Here is a 7548-nt window from a genome sequence, read left to right on the forward strand (position 1 = left end):
CTTCCCTCTAGCTAACAAGAAAACCTGAGCCCCTTCCCTCAGTGACAGGTCTCCAGCTGTCTGCCCCCAGGGCTAAAAGGTCTTGGCTCTAGTTGGGGCACAATTCCCACATTGCTCTGCTTCCCTGCCTGTGCCATGTTTTGCAGGTAAACACCCTCTTATTGCCAGGGAGAGAGTTTCAGCTTGGCAAGCTCCACTGATGCTGTGTGCAGCAATAGGGGATAAGCAAGGGGAGCTTGTGCAGGGCTGTGCTGGTACAACACAGCCCCATGGCTCAGCAGAAATACCATGCAAGTAGCTTACAGTGAAATGTGTCCTACTGCCCTCCCAACACTTATCACCAGCTCATTAGAAAGCTAATACCCTGCAAGCTTGACCAACGCAGCTCAGACCAATTTTGGGGAACACTTCACCATCCTACTCATCTCCACAGTTGCCAGGTTTTACCTGGGGCAGCTTTGGCATGGGGCACTTAGCAGCCCCTGATGTAACACATACAACTCCCAGCCTCACTGCATCATCTGCGCAACTCCCCCTCCACCCCATCGATGGTATCCACATACCTGGTGTGGTTCTCGATACAAAGCTGGAATGAGAACACAGGGTTCAAATGCTACCACTTTTCCTTGCCCAGATTTCTGAAATGGCCCATCTCACCCTGCAAAACCAAGGATCTGAATACATGTTAACAGTCAAAACCCCCAGGCCTGCTCCACCACCCTGCCAAAAGCAGGCTTAACTCCTCGTTCACAAAAGCCTTTGAAAAGTTCAACTTTCTGGTTCTGAAGGTGCACAATTCCCCTCCTAAGATTCCCGCACAGGGTCCTGACACATAGCCTCGATGCTGACTGTGTTCCTGATGCTGAAGGCAGCAGTCTGTTGTCCGCTCCTGAAGCACTCGTGCAGTGGGAAGCCACAAGGAAAATCTCTGAGGAAAATTCCACCTGTACCTTTAACCTCGAAGCCCCCTGCAAGCAGGCACCTGTGCTCCGTGACTCCATCCACAGTGCGACAGAGACCGGACCTCTGCAAAGACCCTATCTCATTCCTCCCAACCTCTACAACAGCATGAAAACCATGTTACAAACATCACCTCCTACAGCCACAGGTTTTAAACCTTATGTGATCTGCAGAGTCCTATAATGTGCTACTTGTGGGTGTAACAGAAATAGTTCTTAGATAACATGCTGATGCCAGATAAGAATTTAACTAAACAGAACAAAAACAGCTCACTCTCCAGTTAAGATTTTCTTCAGCATTTCCATGAAAAGGATTAAAGCTTTAAAACAAAAAGCATTTTTGGTCTGTATCATAAAGCCATCAGAACGATTATATGGAAAGACAGCCAGCAGCCTGCATTCATAACTCGCTCACCCAAAGCCTCCAGCTAAAGTATCACCAACCCACTAAACACTCAGGAGTCACTGGATGCACCATACTGACACTGATGGTACTACATAATCAACTTGGGAAATTTTTGGTGGGGAAAAAAAAAAAGTTATGGAAAGTTATTTGAATAAAAAAATGACAGAAATTCCACATAAAGACCACTGCCTCAACCAAATAACCCTTTTCTGCTCAATCAGCAGCCAGCACTTGGTCTAAGGTACCTCTCTTCTCCTTATCCTGCTTTCCCTTTTTCTTTTACTCAGTTTATCAGAGCAACTGCTATTTGACACAGCAGCTGGATGGGATCTGCTGCTGGTATCAGACCAGCTTCTTCTGATAGCTGCCCTGAGAAGCACCTTTGCACTGAGGTTGCTTACAGGATGCCTCTATCAAAAGGAATTTGATGTGACAGATGATGTTTTTATGCACTGGCACAGCACATGGCACAGAAGGGGTCTTGTACTCAACCTACAGTACCTGGTGACTACAATTACAAATATATTAGCTTACAGTCTTTTTACATTTGCTAGATTTAGTAGCTAAAATTTGTACTGGGAGTGGGTCGCAGTGATATACCATGAGCTGCAAGTATACACTAATCCTACTGGGGAGTATTAAATGAACGTATTTGATCAATAAAAGTAGGTGGATCATCACCCTGCTCATTATAAGGGACTTGCGGGAGACTTAAGAGGTGAATTTGTTCTTAGTGTTTGTTAATTCCTTGGAAAGGCACTTACGCCCTGGCACAGAAGAATCAGCAAGATTTTATATTGAACCCATTTTTTCATCCCATTGGTGACAGCAGAACGTGCACCTCCACAGAAGTCACTAAAAAAAAACCCCAACCACTTCTAGATATCAGTAAATAGCAGTGTCTGGTTTTCTAGAACTATAAATTAGACACTAAATACATCAGTGGCTGTTTGTGTGGCTTCCTCTCTCTAGCTCCAGTTTGCCAGAGTACAGTCTGATTTGCTTTCTTCTCCCTTTTTATTTCTAGGCTTGCCAGAACATAATTATTTTCCTACAAAACCATTCAGTACTTTGGAAAACTCTGCAATCTCCCAAGTCTTAAGAAGGCCCTGAACCCTGCCTCATGGGTTCAGAGCTTCAGTTGCTCTGACAGCACAGATGAGCCAAGGCCCAGGAGCACCTGGTCTGGTGCCCACTATATTCCATCTTAACAAACACCTCAGCTCCAACCCTTATCAGATACTACAGCAAGAAACAGTGAGCTAAAGGGGACACAGGCAGAAGCAGTGGTAGCACTGAAACAGCCTGTGCCATCTTTTCTATGCATGTTTACAAAAATCCATCCAAAGCCTGCATTTACAAGGAAGGGGTCAGGCAGAAGACCACAGAAAATCACTTTAGATCCATGTTAGAGCACATACAGCAAACCCACACCTAAATTCCTGCCATACTTTCCCTTACAGGGTATTTCCTTGAGGCATTCTAGCAGGCAAGTCCCTGTGCTTCCTTAAAAGATCCCAGTTCAAGAGGCAGGGCAGAAACCCCAGGTTTTGTGACCAGGCACAGGAGGATGGCAGAGACTCCAGAGTGATTCTGATGAAAAGCCCAGCAGTAGAAACACCACTGAGTTGTGCTTTTAATGCACTCACTCAAACTACCACCTGAGCAGCTCCCTACAGGGATGTTTGACAAGGGAGCATGGAGATGCCCGAAGCTGAACATGGCACAACCCCATCCAGATCTGTGATCGAAAGACACAAGAAGCAAATGAGACTACACGGCATCACTTTCTTAGCTTTAACCATGCTTTAACCACTCGCCTCATTTCAATCAGATGCCCCGCCACACTGCTCTTGTAGCAATTCCTCAAATACCAAGTAATACTGGATGACAAAAAAAGCCCCAAAACATTGTTTTAAAATGGTAACCCACACTGCCTTCCCACCATCAAACTTAACCTAGTAGGTCTGAAATCCTTCCAAGGATGCAAATCTCTAGGATTCAGCAGCACGAGTTCTTAAGTCTTATTCATATCTGCGCTTTTGTCAGCAAAGTTCTTTCAGAGCTCCCGTCTAAAAAGTCTCCTCCTATTTCTGAGACACATCACTTCACAAGCTGTAATACTTTGGTTTACAATTGGATTAAAATATAAATTAAATAAGAATAATGCTAAATGAGTTTATATTGAAATACTTTATATATGTATACATATATATGTATATACAGATATGTGTGTGTGCACTCCCTAATGACAGCTAGAGGAAGCAGAAGTCATTTTCCAAAGGCTTCTACTCTTCCAACTAGCATGGTCAACCTAAGCATTGCAACAATTCCCTGTGCATAAAAGCTCATGAAGCATTGGAAGGTGATGCTGGTGAACAGCTCAATCACACAGACGTTCAGGAACAGAAAGACAATAAATTATAAGAAGCAGTAGTTACTTGTTCACAGTTGGGATAAGGATAATGTTACAGGAAACCTGAATTTTCTACAGTACCAGGAATAGAAAGTCAAAGGGCACTGAAGATTACAGCTGGATATATTGTAGTTAATCCTAAAAGCAAAGATTGGATCTGACACAAAGAAATGGTCGAAACCACATGAAATTTCTCCCAGCAGACTAAACTCTGGTACCATCAGATTCAGTGGGAAGATTTCTGGTACCTCCACGGGGACCAGAATTCAACCCAGAGATGCTTCAATCACTGCCTCCATCTCAGTGACATTTTCACACAGAGGAAGATTCCTTGAAGCCAATGCAATCCTACATCCAAAAGAAAACGTTCCCAGTCTCTTCTTGATTCTACTTCTCTTCTAGTTATCTCCCAAACATCACATTCAGTCTCTCCTAGTCTCAGCCTCTGTGTTTACCTATGTTTCACAAAAGAAAGTCTTTCAGCAATAATATCAAGGCAGATAGAAATTATTTAGAGATGGTAGGACTCTTCAGATAATTTTATAACCCATTCAAGTGGGCTCCAGATTAAGAATAACCTAAATTTCTAGTAAGACTAACTGCAGCAAAACTTTGGTCTGCTGCATTTTATTGAAAAACAAAACGAACAACAGAACCACCAACAAAACCCAACAAATCTACTCCAAATCTATTCCAAAATGTTCTGGTAGACATTAGTTTCAAGCAGCAGCTAGTAGCATTTGCATAGGTCTAGCTTTTATTTGGTTACAAATATATATATTTATATATAAATGCATATACATACATATGTATGTATTATATTAAAATATGCTTTGAATGATAACAATTGAAATAAAGATAACTGGCTCCTCCTCTTTAGGACCTTTCACTGAAGACGTCAAAGCTCTGTGCGTGGATCTCACCCTGTGATACACATAATGCTCATCTCTGAGATGAGGCTATGCTGGCAGTCAGTGGCAGCTCCATTGGAAGACTCCAGACTTTCTGACTGTAGTCCTGGCTATGGGCTCAGCTCCCAGGGGAAACTCAGAGCCCACACCTTGACAAAAATTAGAAGTCTCCTGAATTACAGCTCCTTGAATTCTCCCATCCCAAAATATTTCCGGTAGAGCAAGAACAGCATTTGGTGTTACTCATCTGCAGAAACACCTGGATGCTGGTAAGGCAAGCATGTTATGCATCAAAGAGTAGAATTTTTATAAAGTTGAAATAACAAGTTTAAGGGGTGCCAATTTTTGTTGGTTTTAAAGACGCATGACTGTCTACCTCACATACTACCTTCCACCCAAATAAACTGCACCTTTTCAGGTGTCTTTTTATTTATGCATTGGGCTCTGAAGGAGAGATGAAGTCAACAACAAATAAAAGGTACAACTCTGCTCTTGGAAATGCATTATTAGGGTTGCATCACCTGAAGACAGCAAAAGGATTCTGCTGGAAGACCAGACTGCTTAGAATCATCTACTGAAATGGGCATCAAACTTTTAAGTGACAGTACTATTGCATAAAGGTGTGGGACAGCCTTCCCTGAAACAGTCACCTAGCTGTCACAGAACAAGAGCAGGACAGGCAGGGAGATCTGCTCTTGATCTCAGAGGGCTCTGTACCCTCCCCACCAAGCCTGCTCCGCTATGCTTCACAGCAAGATCACAGCTTGTTCCAAATGCAATTTCAGCTCTGAAGAGCTGTCAGATAGGAACAGAGGCAGCTGCTACTGACCTCAGCTGGAATTAAAACAGCAGCAGAGATACAAAACACTTTCTATTCTTCCTGCCCTTCAGCCACCCAAACTTCTGGAAGTTAAATCACAGCTTGAAAATATTGTAGAAAAGATGTAGGTAAGTCAAAGGACTGAACCTGATGGCCAGACAATGCTGGGAGGACAAGTGACGGCCTGCCCTTCTACATTGGCTGCTCTGACCAGGCTGATATCCTGGGATCTTATTAAGCGGCTTTAAGTGTGTTCTCAGCCTCCTGTTATAAATTCACATTTCATAAAGCCTCCTCGCTCATCCCTCTCTAACTAGCTGCTGGAAATAAGAAGCATAGTTTGCTTTCACACACTCCCACTGTAAGACAGCAAAAAGACCTTCTGCTTTTTCCCTTTCCCAGCTTCACATCAGTCATCCTCCTGAGAGGATGAGATTTAGCTTTTCCCCAAAGCAGCAGCACAGTATTAACACAATTCTTCCTATTTTCACAGCTATTCACAGGGAGCCTGGCAGCAGCAGGGAATGGCCACGGCAACCGTCACGTCACTATGCTGTGACTTGGCACCCGGGCTTTCTGCAGGCTTAAGGAGATAACCACAATGATTCACATTTGAAAGGTTTCTCTGACACAGCAAAGAACTAAGAAATGTGTTCTCCTCCAAGAAACAAAACTGCAGAAACAGAGTGTGTTCCCCCTGTTGCCTGAGGCAAGCAAACAAATGGGTTAGTAAGCCCTAACTCTGAAGCGGACAGAAATGTTACACACAGAGGTATTAAAATATGACAGAGTTCTCTTCACATCCTCCTTAAATCACAGTTGAAATCACAGTTTTAGCAGAGGGGAAAAAGCTGCAGCTAGACGTGGAAATGCAAAGCTGTGCCTCAACCCATCACAGAAGCATTCACACTTGGAAAGTTGGCATCTGATTCTCTACAGCTTTGATGCAACTGTAAAGAGCTACAAAAGTGTGCCAGTGGAGAGGCAACAGAAGACGGTTATCATTTTGTTATGGAAAGCAGCTCCACTGCCAGAAATTTCACATGAGGTTTTCTCATACCGTATACAACCTCCACCCCCTTTTTTTCTTGAACCTTGGCCTTATCTGCACTGAGGAAGTCAGCCACTGAAAGAAAAGTTTAATAAACAATTCCTTCTGAACTGGTTCCATCTCCTAGCGCGGATGGGCCTAAACTGCTTTCAGCACTGTTCAAGAAAACACTAGAAACACCATGATTCCCACACATACATACACATACACATCCATTAAAGGTACAGAAATAATATTAAAATGATTCCCACTACCATACCTTATACTGACTCTAGCTACAAGCTATAAACTTCACCTCAGTGAGGCCCAGGCAAGAATATTGGCTCTTTTGCATGCAATCAGAAATGATCATTTATACAGTGGCAACCTTTGCACCAAAAAAAACCCAAACGAAAAATCCCACCCAACCCATAAAAGAAAAAGAAATAAAAACCTTTCACAAGCTTTGTTTTCAGACTAACCTAGTGTAATATGAAGGACCGATTCCATGGTTTTCACCAGGCCAATTGAAAGTAGTGAATCAGCAAAACAGAATGCACCGCTGGCATCCTGGACTCTTGGGATGCTCCTCCGTTCACAGTATCGATACAGTAAAACAAAAACCTGCTAAAGAAACTCAAAGCTGTGCCAAATAAATAAAGGCATTCACCATTTTATGTCAGCCCTTCAGCATTATGCTTTGATGGATTGGTTGCCATCTGTTTCAGAAAAATGTTGCTTGTATAGCAATTACTGCACCTTCACCCTTCTCTTCACAGCAAGCTTAGCAGGGAAACTTTTCCATTATATTTATATATAATATATGTATATAAATAATTTTATGTTTTTATAGTTTGGTAGTATTCTTTTAAAACTTCTATTTTAAAACACTTTTAAATCTTTTAAGCAACTAAAAGTAACTTTTGATGCTTTCTAGTGTGAACAGGATAGGATTTCAAAGTTTTTAACTTTTTTCTTTTTGATTTTTGGTAATTTCAAAAGCTAT

The sequence above is a fragment of the Pezoporus occidentalis genome, unplaced genomic scaffold (genome assembly GCF_034315485.1).
Source record: "Pezoporus occidentalis ecotype Australia unplaced genomic scaffold, CSIRO_AGI_Poc_V1 ctg76, whole genome shotgun sequence".
NCBI classification, from domain to species: Eukaryota; Metazoa; Chordata; class Aves; order Psittaciformes; family Psittacidae; genus Pezoporus; species Pezoporus occidentalis.